Raw genomic sequence first — 13970 nt, forward strand, 5'->3', positions numbered from 1 at the left:
TGGTGGTGAGGCTCCTGCTGGCGAATGCCACTACGAATAATTCCGTCGGGTTGGACGGGTCCTTTTGTGTGAGGATGGCTCCCAGCCCAACAGAGCTGGCGTTGACGATTAGTTCTGTGTGGCGTTGGGCGTCAAAATATGCCATGTCTTCTGCCCTGGAGATGGCGTTGCGGATGGCTTCAAGCGCTTGTTGGCAGTCATTTGACCACTCAAAAGGTTGGTCCTTGCGTGTGAGTAGCCGCAAAGGGTTGCTTATTGTGGCATAATCTTTGAGGTACCTGGCACAGTAGCTGGTGAGTGCGAGAAAAGAGCATAGCTCTGTTGTGAGCGTGGTGGTTGGGGCCGTATTGAGAGCAGCCACTTTGTTGGGGTCTGGGTGCAGTCTTTTCTCCGAGAAGATGTGCCCAAAGAACCACAGGGACCCTTTGTTGAACTCACATTTCTCCCTATTGAGTGTGAGACCTGCCGATTCCAGTGCAGCACAGACTCGGTGCAAGGCCACATCGTGCTCTTCTTTGGTCTTCCCGAACACTAACACATCGTCTGAGTAGTTTAGGCAGTTCGGCACGTGGCATATGACTCTGTGAATTTCCTCTTGAAAGATCTCCGCGGCCGAAGAGAAGCCAAAGCTGAGCCTCTTATATTGGAACAGTCCCATGTGAGTCACGAAGGTTGTTATGTAGCGAGATTCGGGCTTATTTCAATTTGGTGGTATCCCTTTGTCAGGTCTAGTTTGGAGAATGTGGAGGCTCCGTGAAGTAGGTGGATCATATCTGTGATCCTTGGCGCCTGATGTCTCTTTCATTCAATGGCTGTGTTTGCCCTTCGCATGTCGACACATAGGTGAATTGAGCCGTCCTGGGATTTCTTGGGGACTATGGGTGATACCCAGGGGGTTGGTCCGGTAACGGGCTCAATGACCTGTGCCTTGATAAGTTTTTACAGCTCGTCTTCCACCTGCTTTTGAATGTTCATGGGTATGCCCCTGTAGTGCTGTGCTACTGGTGGTATGTCGGGGTTGATATGTAGGTGGACCTTTCTGTTTCTGAGCTTTCCCAGTCCTTTGAACAATTTTGGGAATGTTTGTTCGATGGCTTCAGGTTTTGCTAAGTATTTATGTGCCATTAGTTGGTATAGAATGTGCACCAGTCCCATGTCGACTGCAGTCTTGAAACTCAAGATGCATCCGCTGTTGGCCTCCGTCTTGAGTATGTGTAGGGGCATTTTCGCAGCATGAGCCTTGTGCGTACACCACGCTGTGATGGTGCCTTTGCATGGTAGGGGTGTCGTTGCTCCGTATGGGTATATGTCCACAGTGGCTTTACGGATTTTTGGTGGGTTTGTTGGGGTTTTGTATGCCTGTTCACTAATAATATTGAAAGTGGCTCCGGTGTCTATAAGAAATTCCAGGGGTGTATTGTTCACTTGTAGCGTGAGGATGGGACTGTACTGGGTGGCCGTTTTATTGTCGTTTAACGCCCAGACATATCCTTCTTTTCTTTAGTCGTCCTCGGAGGACGGAGTGTCACTGGATGATGGGGACCGCTGCTGTATGGAGGTGCGCCGACGCGCGCTCGCTGTCCGACGACAGCCCTCTTAGCACGCCGGGTCCAGGGTCTTCCTCGTCGCCATGTGTGGGCTTCCTGCAGGCACCCTCACGCACTGGTCGCACCCAAAAATGAATACGCAGGCACGAGACCTTGATAGCACGTCTCTTTATTTCAAACATCTAACAGAAACTGAAACTCCTTAGCCCTTTCCCCTCCCTAACCCAACGTCACTTCCTTTCCCTTAAGGCCGCAATGGCGGCCCTCCTACCAAACGATGTGGAGGGGCTGGATCATTGATCAGGGTGCAACGGCACATCCTGACATGCATCTCCTTAGGTTGGACTACTGTAACAGCCTCTTTCTAAATCTACCAGCGTCCACTCTCCACCTTTTACGAGACTTGTCCTTGGCCTCAAGCCCTGGCATCTTATCTCTCCAGCTCTGAAATCCCTTCATTGGTTGCCAGTGGATGCAAGGATTAAAGTTAAAACCCTCTGCATTGTCCACATGGCTTTTTGGGGCCTGGGTCCAAAATAACTTCAACTATCCCTGCATAAATACCTCCACCCCTCGAGCCCTTCACTCCTCTACTTCTAACTCCCTCAGGGGCAGTTGTTTTTCAAAGAAACAAACTGGGTGTAGATCTCTGTCTTCGGCTGAGGCCTCCCTTTGAAATAGCCTCCCTGCCACCTTGAAACATGAGGAGAACCATCTCTGGTTCCGGAAGCAGCTAAAGACCTCCTTCCTGTTCGCTTCTGCCTTTGCCCCTCTTCTCCTCTGCTTTCTCTCTCGGCACCGTGCACTTGGCCACCCTCTGTCTTTCGGGCCTAGGTACCTGCTCACCCTGTCACCCTCCTGCACTGCCTCTGGGCCACCCCTTGCACTGGGGTCTGTATCTGTACCCATATAGACCCCACCCACTTTTCTTCTGCAATCATATACACCCTATCTGACTAACCTGGCACTTTGCCACTTGCTGGCTGCACTACCACTGTTTATCGACCTTTATTTATTTTACTTACTATTATTTATTCTGTTCTCTCTTCTGTTCCGCACTTTCCACTTCTCCCCCATTCAATGCACTTTTCCCCTTGTCCCTTTCCCATGCACTTGTGTGCTCTCAATGTCACTGGGCCTAATAAGATTGTTGTTTTTGTTCTCCCCTGTTCCCTTCCCTTTGCCTGGTGGCGCTCTGAAACACTTGTGTACAAGCGCAATATTTCCCCCTTGCCAGCCTTTATTACAATATATCGTCCCTCAGCTTTCTGTCCTCATTGTGTGTTACCTTGGATTCCCTTCTTTTTACCCTTCCTATCTTCACATTTTGTACATTTCTTCAGTTTGAATTCTAGATGCCACGTCCCCAATAGCCCGGGGCACTAAATGTGCGCACAAAAGCATGGCGTGGTGTGTGCCTGACTTCTGGGATGTAATATGCAGAGCGCACACGAAGCTGGAAGGAGGCAGCTGGAGGCCGGAGCCTGCAACAGGTAAGTGGGGGAGTGTGCGGCAGCGGGTGGACAGTTGCGGATGGTGCCGCATAACGGTTGGGAGTCCGGGGGGGTCTCCCGGTGGGGACCGGGAGAGGGACACTTACAACAGTCTGCACCTGCAGAAAGTGGCCTTTTGTGCTGGAATACAGAAGTGCAGCCATTTGTACGTGGCATATAGTCATAGATCCATTTCTTCTTGGTGACTTGAATCTCCATCTTTCTACTTTACATTCCTCTGTTCCTATACTTCCACTACTTGATTCTAATCAACTTCAAAAAATGTTGTCTCATTCATCCTATGTGTTTGGGTTGTCCTTAGTTCATATCTTGTGTCCGTTTACCTCTTATTCTCATGTCTGTGCCCTCCCTTATCCTCTGGATATTTCTCGCTCTCCTTGTTTTTTCTTTTCCGTCCTCACCTCCTATAATTCCTTATATTGCTACTTTCTTTTGACAAGATTTGAGGTCTTTTGATTAATTTACCTTTTTCTCCTCTCTACCCTCTACTCTTCCATACCGTAATGATTTGTATCATCTTTCAACTGATTCTGCCAATTCGCTCTTCACTTCTGTCCTTTTGACCTCCCTCAAAGCTTCCTACCCTCTGTGTCCCTTTTCCCCTTCACAGAAGCTAGCCAACATGGCTTTCTCCCTTACTTTATTCCCTTCTTACTTATTTTTGTCTCACTGAACAACATTGTAACAAGACATAGGGCCTCATTACGAGTATACCGGGTTCCAGGTCTGGGTTCCTTCAATGAGGAATTACCGGGCCATTCCAACCTTGGAGGACCCGGTAATTCCTCATTGAAAAAAACCATCCCCATTTGAGACCCCATAGGGCTCAATGGGAATGGGGAGGGAGCTAATAACAGGACCGTTAATAACGGGTCTGTTATTAGCTCCCTGTTCCCCTTGCGGGACCTGCTAAGAATGTCTGGTATGACCAGACGTTCTGAGCGGATTCCGCAAGGGGACCTCGTAATAGGGCATCCCTTAATGAACAGTGCCGGTCCCGTACCGGCACCGTTCATTACGGGAGCGCCAGGGTCGTAATGAGGCCCATAGTCTGTTGTTGATCTTGACTCTCTTTCAGCTCTGTATGTCCTTAAAGATTCTTCCCTATTTTCTTCCAATATACAATATTATTCAAATCTAGTTGTTACTGTTTTTCCCCATCTTCGATGGTTGTTTCAGTTGCCTAACTGAATTAGAACAATCATCCTGGTCCTTCTCTCGCATCATCACTTTCTTCAACTGATTTCCCCAATGACTTTCCTTAAAAAAATCATCTTGTCTTTGCTCTTCCTTCTCTTCTTCCACTGCTCCTACTGACTCTTTTCCTGCTCTTTCTTCTCCCTGTCCTTGTCTCTCTGTCCTCTTTTTCCATTCTCTCCGACCCTGCTTCTTTTCTGTTTCAGATTACTGCATCCACTAATGACCCTCTGTCTTTTTCTCTAATTCCTATGGCCTGTCCTGCAATTCTTCTTTTTCTGACCTCTTTTTGTAATATCTCTCTACTTACTACAACTTTTCCTTCTGCATTCAAACATGCTGTCATCCCTATTCTTTAAAAAAGTTCCCATGACCCATTACTCCAATGCAACTTTCAACCAATGTTCTGCTTCCCTTTATTGATAACCTTCTTGCGTGGGTTGTGTATGCCCACATTTTCACTTACCTTGATAGTCATTCTCTCTTACTCCTTTGCAAATCTGGCTTTTTACCATTTCATTCTACAGAACTGTGTTATTGTCTATAACTAAGTATTTACCATCTGCCACTCATGCATCTTTCTTCAATTCTTGTTTTTTTGGTCCGTTTGATAGGTTTTGATACTGTTGATCACTCTGGTTGTTTGTACACTCACACCTTTATAGGTTTCTGACTTGTTCCTTGAGAGATGCCCTTTGTATCTTACTGACCACACATACCCAGTCTTCTGGGCTGGCCTAAAACCTAGTCTCTAATTTGGATTTCCCCAAGGCCCCCTACTTGGACTTTTTTTTTCCTTGTCTACTTTTATCTCTGTTTTTAATCTTTCATGTAATTTCTATGCTGAAGACTCTCAAAAGTTTCTTTCTGCCTCTTCCTTTTCATATTATATTCACTCTGATCTTTCTGCTTTCACATTTGTTGTCCATTCGTGGGCAATCTGTCATTCTCTTCATCTTAATCCCACTAAAACTGAAGTCTTATCCTTTTCTGCTTCCTATATTTCTTCTTCCTTTCTTTTTCTTTTTCTTCCTTTCAACTCTCTTTTTCATGTTCAATGTGTAATCTTGACATCACTTTTGATTGTACACTTTCTTTTTCGCACCACAATTCCAAAACTTTGCATTCCTGCCATGTTCACCTTAACAGCATTGGCAAAGCTAATCATTTTCACATATTCTGTCTGGCTAAAGTCTTTCCCATCTTACATGCTTTTCTGCTCTCTTAGTTGATCTACCTGCTTTTCAACTAGCCTTCCTTCAGCGTGTTTCCCGCTGTCCGTGCGCCAAATCCTGCCATGGCGCACGCGGGCACACACGGCGTGCGCTACGCACACAGCAAAAGCGCACATAGCGTGGCGCACACAACCAAAGTGGGCGGAACAGTGGGTGTAACACGCGGAATGGGGAATAACGTGTGAAAAAGTAGGCGTAACTGGGGAAGTACTGCAGGGAACTACACGGAACGCCCACACGCACGCGAACAACCCGTATTCATGGATTCGAATACGGGAAACCCGTGCACGGCAAAAGACGCACACAGGCGTCAACGCGTCCGCCACACGAAGGCAGGCGGAAGCGTCCCCGCGCACAGTATAAAAGTGCGCGCAAACAACAAACACGTATATACAGCTACGATGAATGCCTCATTTGTCGCAGCACTGATTGTGGGACACCACAGGAGGAGGAGAATAGCCAGGGCACGCATTTTCGCACCACGGACAAACCATTTTGGGATGCCTGATGACCAGGTCTATGGCAGGTATAGGTTTCCACCCCGTATCACCCTAGACCTGGTCAGGGACTGGGAAGATGTCCTTACATCCCCCACCCTCTTCTCCCAAGCATTGAGCCCCTTGGAGAAGGTGCTCAATGTTCTGCATTTCTTGGTCACTGGGTCATTTCAGCGGACTACTGCCATAGTGGGGGGGGTCTCACAGGCCACGCAGTCACGCTGCCTACACCAGGTACTGGCAATCATGACAGCGCGCCCCTCAGTCCGCAGGCACATATACATGCCCAGAACACCCACAGAAAGGCAGGCAGTTGTCCTGGATTTTTTCAGGGTGGCACACTTCCCCAAAGTGCTCAGTGCCATAGATTGCACCCATGTGGCCCTACGTCCACCTAGGGCCACTGAGCACATCTACCGAAACCGCAAGCTCTGGCATTCCATCAATGTACAGGTGGTATGCGATGCAAAGGGAATCATCATCTCTGTCTATGCAAACTACCCTGGCTCCACCCATGACAGTTTCATATACAGAATGTCCGCCCTGAGCCGGGCCCTGGAAGCTGGGCAGCATGGCGACACATGGCTCCTAGGTGAGTACAAATGCCCTTGCACATGCATGCATGTCACACACACACACAAATACACAAACCCCAATAATCACAACCATTTACACCTCCCCAGGGGACAGTGCCTACCCTCTGAGCAACCACATGATGACGCCAATCCGGAACCCCACCACACCACCCCAGGTAAGATACAACGCCGCCCATATTGCAACCAGGGCCATAGTGGAGCGCACATTCAGAGTGCTCAAGTCACGTTTCCGCTCCCTTGACCGCTCTGGCGGGCAGCTACTCTATGCACCCCCAGTAGTGTGCAGGATCATTGTTGCAGCATGTGTCCTGCACAATGTTGCAACACGGCAGGGCGTACCGGTGGACATGGTGGTGCCCCCACATCCCCAACCACAGGCACAGGCGCTGCCCATGGGAGGGGACAGGGCACGTGGCGAGGAAGCCCGGACCCAGCTTGTGGCCACATTTTTCACCTAAACTCCCACCCCTGCGGAGTGCACACAGGCCTGGCACATACCAGGTGACAATCGATGATAACAAAGAGACAGTCAACTGTCACAACCCTACCACCCTGAGATAGTTGCCATGGAAGTGCCACATTGTCTGCATCCCTAGCTACTTAAACACAAGCTATCCTGTGTGACCAAAAGGCACACATATGACAAGACATGATATGGCATTTGTAACGTGCCTATACACAAGTATTTCAAGGTGCGACGAGGCAGGGAGGGGGGAACAAATGAAGACAGACAACGATACTACTAGGCCAGGTGTCATTTAGATTGTGCAAGTGCAGGGGTAGGGGGAAGGGAAAAGTGCAAGGGAAAGGGGAGGGGGGAGTGCAGTACATGGTAAGTAGACTAAAAAACAAATAAATAGGCCAGCTGGTGGCAACTGCAAAGGTAAGTGCAGACAAGTGCTGGGAAGGGGGGGCTGTAGGGATAGAGAGACAGTCCCGCAGTGCAGGGGTTGCCAGGGAGGCAGTGCAAGTGGAGAGTGGCTGGGCCAGGGACCGAGGTCGGTGAGAGTGGCCCAGTTGCAGATCCAGTGCAGTTCCAGTGAAGAATTTTGCAAGGGAGAGGCAGAGAGAAAGCAGAAGCAAAGAGGAAGGTCTTGAGGTGCTTCCGGAACCGGAGATGGTTCTCCTCAAGTTCCAGTGAGGCAGGAAGGCTGTTCCAGAGGGAGGCCCCTGCCGCGGAGAGAGATCTACCCCCAGCTAGTTGCTTTGAGAAGCGGATGACCCTGGCATGCAAGGTGTGAATCACACACACCTGCAAAACAGGCCATGACCATCACTGTTATGTCACTCAAACCCTCCCAAACCACAACATGACATGGCAAGCAATACCCATACACCAACACAGTACCAGTAAGGTACACATTGCCATGTCAAAAATGTACAGTGGCATCAGACAATGATGCCTGACATGGAATCAGATGAAATGACTGACCAACAACCTCCCACCCAAAATAAGTCATTTCCAAATGCATTACAAAAGTTGCAGACGTAACATAACAATGAATGCCTGTCTACATGCACATTGTGCATTGCAAAATCAACACTGCAGCTTCTGTGTGCTGTGTCCAACTCCTGCAACACACTGCTCAGCGCACAGCACAGTGAACAGCGATTGTGTGTGATGCACACGCTGAGCATCACATCTAAGCAACAGACCACATCAAAAAGCAAATTCGGCATGTACAGGATCCATAATTGGTCACAGAACATGTGCTGCAGGGACACAGTGGGCAACAGAAGGCAAACATAGTGTACACGTGGATATGCAAGGGTGGTTGTACATGTAGTGCATCATAGTGCAAGTGTGTGGGTCAGTAAGGACATGCACTCAACATATGCATGTGCAATCAAGTGACCATCAGTGTCCTCTACACATCACATGTGAACATTAACCATGTGTACACCACAGCATATCAAACCACAACTATCCCCTCACACCTGAAAGGTAAACACAACACATGAACAGGCATTGATCAGCAGAACACAACATGTACATAGGATACCACCATTACAATGTCAGGGTTCCCATCACACTGCAGGGCAAGGCAACTATCAACAACAAGCCCCCCCCTCCCTCACAAATGAGCATGACCCACTGAACAACTGCACCTGGGTCATGGAGCCTTCAACCCTCAATTTCACCTGGCCACAGGATCACCCTTCCCCTTCGTCACCATCTCCCACCTTGTGTGTAAAAAGGTGCCTGCACCCTCAGAGTGCACCCTCATTTGCAAAATCACAAAATCCAAGCCAGAAAAACGAACCAGAACACCATCCAGTAGATGACTTGACGTAGCAGTACCTCACAAAGGCCATGTACTACCACAATGATGTAACAACCAACGTAGCACAGTAAAACAATGTCACAACAGGATGTGAACCATGTGTGGTACATAACATAGAATGATGCACCATGAACGGATGTGTACTGTCACAGGTCCCGTGTACAGGCGCAGGAGTGGCACGAAACAACCACCCCCACCGTGTCCCGGGTGCCTGCAAGGTCAAACTCACACAGGCCTCTGAGACCCTGGTGGGGAAGGAGGGTCAGGGATATGCAGTCGGGACAGGTGTTGGCACACTGGATAACTGGAATGAGTGGCAGGAGAGGGGAGGAGGAATGACACATGAAAATAGGGAATGCACAAAAATGTACTACCTGCATGAACACATACACAATCCGAACAAACTTGGACATCATTGTCATGGCCTTCTGTAGTCCAGGCTTAGGAGTGGCACGAACCAACCACCCCCTCTAGGGTTTTGCCGCCTGCAAGTTTGGGGCTTACACAGGCATCCGCAACCCCAGCGGAGAAAGAGGGTTAGGGAACGTTGCTTGGATAGGTACGGGAAGCAGGAACACCGGGTAGAGGGGACAGGGTTTAAAATTGGATAGGGCTCCGGGTGATTAGGGGAAAACAAACATACCAAATTGAATTACACATTCATCCATGCATTAGTGCACCCCCCAGCAAGCCTATGCAGAGCAGTTTGAAAGAAAAACAACAAGACACTTAGCTCTGGTTTTGAGTGCTGGCCTCCTGCCTGCGCGCTCTCAGGTCCGGTTACAGGAGCACTGCAATGCTACAAAGAGAGCCACAGTTAATAATCTGTATGTGTCCATTACACAAAAACACACCACCAAACATGCCACGTAGCAACAAACTACTCTACAAACAGACAATCTGGTGTAGATGCTTCATACCCATATATAACATTACCCCTGTGATGGGTCATACACAGTCAATGCAGTAAGTCAGCCGCCGGTGGGTGCGTGGCAAATGGAACACCAATGTGTCACAATTCACGCAACATGCAATGTTCCCTGGGTAAGCAGACAGACCCATATAGCAAGGCATGACTTCAGAACAAGTCGTGTTCCACCATGACCGAAACAAAGTTGGCAGTGCATGTATCAAAATGTACATGGAAATGAAATGCACTGCACCCGAGTATGTCCCTTGCTGTATGTCCCTGTGAGCTGCCCCGTTCCATGTCTCGGAAAGCTACATGGTTGATACAAGTGCCTCAATGGACCTTGGTGTACCGGAGGGTATGTGCCACTGCCCCTGCAGGTGTCCCAGACAACCTTACAATCAACAGCCATCAGTCCACCAACACATCTGAGCTGCATTGTGTGCTTCAATACCAATATTCGTCCAAGCTCACCCTCAGTGCTGTGACTAAGCCTGCATGTGCAACTCGCCTGGTGTAAGCTTTTCTGTGTTGTGGACCCCCTGTGCTGCTCACCTTGAATGGAGTTCCTTGGAACACATCAGCAGTTCTAGGATGTAGGTCTGCAATCCCTGTGCCTCTGCTTGTGCACACATGTGCATGTGGGCACCAACAAACGTGTCCAGAATTCAGACGTCCAATGGGCCATGTCTGCTGGCAAAGGTGCTCTGGACGCTCATCCCCTGCAGAAAAGGCATGAAACACATGATTAATGCTTTAAAGTCATCTGTGTGTGTCTTTTCAGGCAATTTTCAGGACCATGTCAGAGACTTACATCAGAAATCACACCATCAGTCCGTCTTTCACATCCAAAGTGTGGAACACACTATCTACGGCATGAATTGCAACAAGCACGTGTACAGTAAAGATAAGAAACATACTACACAATGCATAGCAATGAATGTACACATTAATCATGAAACACCCCATCTAGCAAAAGCTGAACAGTGGACAATAACACCGCAATCATCCCCACTAGGGGTGTCAACACAAGTCACACAGCACCAGACATGCCACAGATATGACAGTCCAAAGCCCTTGTGTAATAGGTTGTCACACCGAACCATCCTTGCAAGCCCATGAATAAGGGAGGCAGGAGTGGCATATGTGAGTCAAGGACCCCAAGCAGCAAACACATACACAAGACAAGCCTGAAGGGCCCAGCTGGAACAGACAGTGGATGCCTTCAAAAGCCACAAAGCACCGCACCGTCACATAAAAGCACAATAGACAAGCAATTTTAAACTATATTAACTAATTACACTAACTATGAAAAACCTGCAGTACCTAATTAAACTAACTATCAAACAGAAACTTAACTAACTAAACTAAAAGAAAAATAAAAAATGGCCAGGAGGGGGGAGGTAAAGGGTGCTGCTCAACACCCACATGCGATGATGCTGAGCCAAAAAAAAAACCTCCATGGGCTAAACGCCTGCACAGCCCGACCTATGTGGGAAATAGATGGTCGTCCGAGTCTGGCTCATCCTGGAAAGGAGGACGTGGCACAGTAGCCTGGCCACGCCTAGCTGCAGCTTGCCCCTCGTCGGCAGCAAGTCTGCCGGACGGGTGAGCCTGGTTCTGTCTGGCAATGTGACGTAGGTCTGCATGCAGAACCTCACGTGATACACGTGCTTCTTCTTGCAAGGTAGCAGGTGTAACACAGAGTTCCTCCTGCAAGGCCTGGCTGGACAACCGCTGCACCTCCCGGCAAGCCTGTAGCTCAGCCGAGAAGGTACGCTCAAGCTGTGCAAACCTCTCCTCTGCCCACTGCCTCTGGGACATCATAAGGACACCCAGAGTGGATTTGAGGGAAGCATACTCCTCCCTCAGGGCATCCATGTGCGCCTCTGCGTGAGCAGCAATTGCTTGACGCAGAGACGACATTTCAACCTGGCGTGCCCTGTCTGAGGCCGCCATGCCCAGCCTGAGCGAGCGGGCCGTGGACCGTGCCGCCTGCTGCTGGAGAAGCACCTGCCTAGCAGGGGGGAGCACAGATTGGGCCACACGCTCCATGCTCTCAGCGATGTTCTCCATTGCTGCCCCCTGCCGTTCTGAATTGGCAGTTATGTCTTGCTCCCACTCAGTATACTGCGGTTGCGCGTGGCGACCGCGTTGCTGGGCTTGACCCCTGCGGGACCCAAGGACTGGGTGTCCTCGCTGTGTTGGCACTGCCCGCGGCGGCACGACTACATGCCCCCGTCGACGTGATGTCCCAGGCACATCAGTGACTGGTGTGGAGGGTGACCCTGCGTCCCGATCCACCACGGGCGGAGGAACCAAGACTGTCTGATCCCTCAGTGCAGGTGTCACGGACAGAGGAGTGTCCACATCAGAATCACTCACCTCTGACACATAGACTTGATGCTCATCCAACTCAACATGGACGTCATCAAGGCTGGACTCATAGGCAGCCAGAGACAAGATGGTCTGTAGCACTTGGGGGTTTTCATGGCCTACCACCCCACGACCCCCACTTGTGCCGGGTTGATGTAGTGGTAACAACCCTGTGTCTGGCATGACAACACCATCCTCCGCCTCCATTGCGTCATCACCTGAAAAATAGAGAGAAAAAAGGTCACTACACATGTCAGAAGCACACAAACACACACACACACCGACAACAAACGCATCAGGCAGACATGTGACACACAACATATAACCTGGCATGCATGCTGGGTCAACTTTGAATTGCTTCTGTGATCAGACCTGTTGAAAGGTGGCAGTTTCCATGGAAGTGGGTCTATGCAGTGCAGAATATGTGTACGCCACTCACTACCTACATGTACAAGGACTCCATGGTGTGTGCCAGGAAATGTGAAGGCAGTACAAGGTCAAATTCAGGCATCACGTGCATTGTGCATTCAATGTGTACCATATCTAGAAGCCAAGCACCCCTCCACCCCAGTACAAAAGCATGGATGCCTAGCATGGTATCAAAAGGCTGACCATACACCTGTGCATTGACAGGCAGTGTTGACTGGCATCAACAGCTTAATGTGATTCAAGTGACAAAACTGCAAATGATGATGGGACAGTAAGCAGGACACATGATGAAAACTCTGGAGGCCGCCCACGTGTGAAGAAGACACAACAACAGTTGGACAGAATCATTGGCCATTGAACAGGCTGAGGCCTGTGAGCCACACAGATTGTCAGACCCTAAACATGTGTGCAGCGCAGTACTGAGCCACAGTTGACATGGGAAGGCTGATGAGATGCCATGCAATGTATGTCACCCAGGACTTGTATTACAGTGATCATCCAGTCAAGGACACATAGGGGCATGCGTGCAATGCACATGGAGCATGAATGGGCACTCATGTCCCTGCAGGACATCTGACCTATGCACAGTACAAGTGAGATACCCTGCATCAAGTACTAAGGCTGTACCACACGGCATTTGTCTGGCAGATTGTACGCTGGAAGTTAGCATCTACACAGGACGCATGAACAGGAAAGTACACATTGGCAAGATTGAAGCAGACCAGTGCAAAGGTGGAACTGGGGTGCAGAGTGGCGGAGGAGGGGCAAGGGAGCATGCCTACATGGAGTCCCCGCATGCAGGCAGAGGAGACATGCACGCCAGTCATGCAATGACATTGTGCCTGGGCTGAGAGGAAGGTCACCCCACGCCACATGCAGAAGGGCCAGTGAGCTGGAACATGGACCGGAGGGGCATACTTGTAACCAGCATGTCAGTAGGGTGCAATAGTGGTGATGCGGACAGTCCCCGTCTCTCCACATGTCCACCATCCAGCAGAGCAGACATGCATCACGGAAGCATTGCATTACTTACACATCAGAACCATGTACACGTCACATGTAGTGGCAATCATGCACAACACATCCCACAAGTGAAACACACACATCCTCAACAAACACGCCTCAACACTCACTGGACTGGGCATCAAAGTCCACCATCTCTCCCACTTCCACACCAATTCAGGTGGTATGAACTCCGCAGCGAGTGCCTCATGCGGAGTGAGCTCTTCCTCCTATGGTGCAGGCCCACCGCCAGTCACCAGAGTCAAGTTGTAATTAGAGGCACGCTTAGCCTTAGTGCTGCATTTGATGTCATTCCAACGCTTTTTGCACTCTTGCGCCGTGCGCACCTCATGGCCGAATGAACTGACATGTTCCGCAACAT

This window comes from Ambystoma mexicanum, chromosome 7p (genome assembly GCF_040938575.1).
Source record: "Ambystoma mexicanum isolate Mex_15411 chromosome 7p, UKY_AmexF1_1, whole genome shotgun sequence".
In the NCBI taxonomy this organism is placed as follows: domain Eukaryota; kingdom Metazoa; phylum Chordata; class Amphibia; order Caudata; family Ambystomatidae; genus Ambystoma; species Ambystoma mexicanum.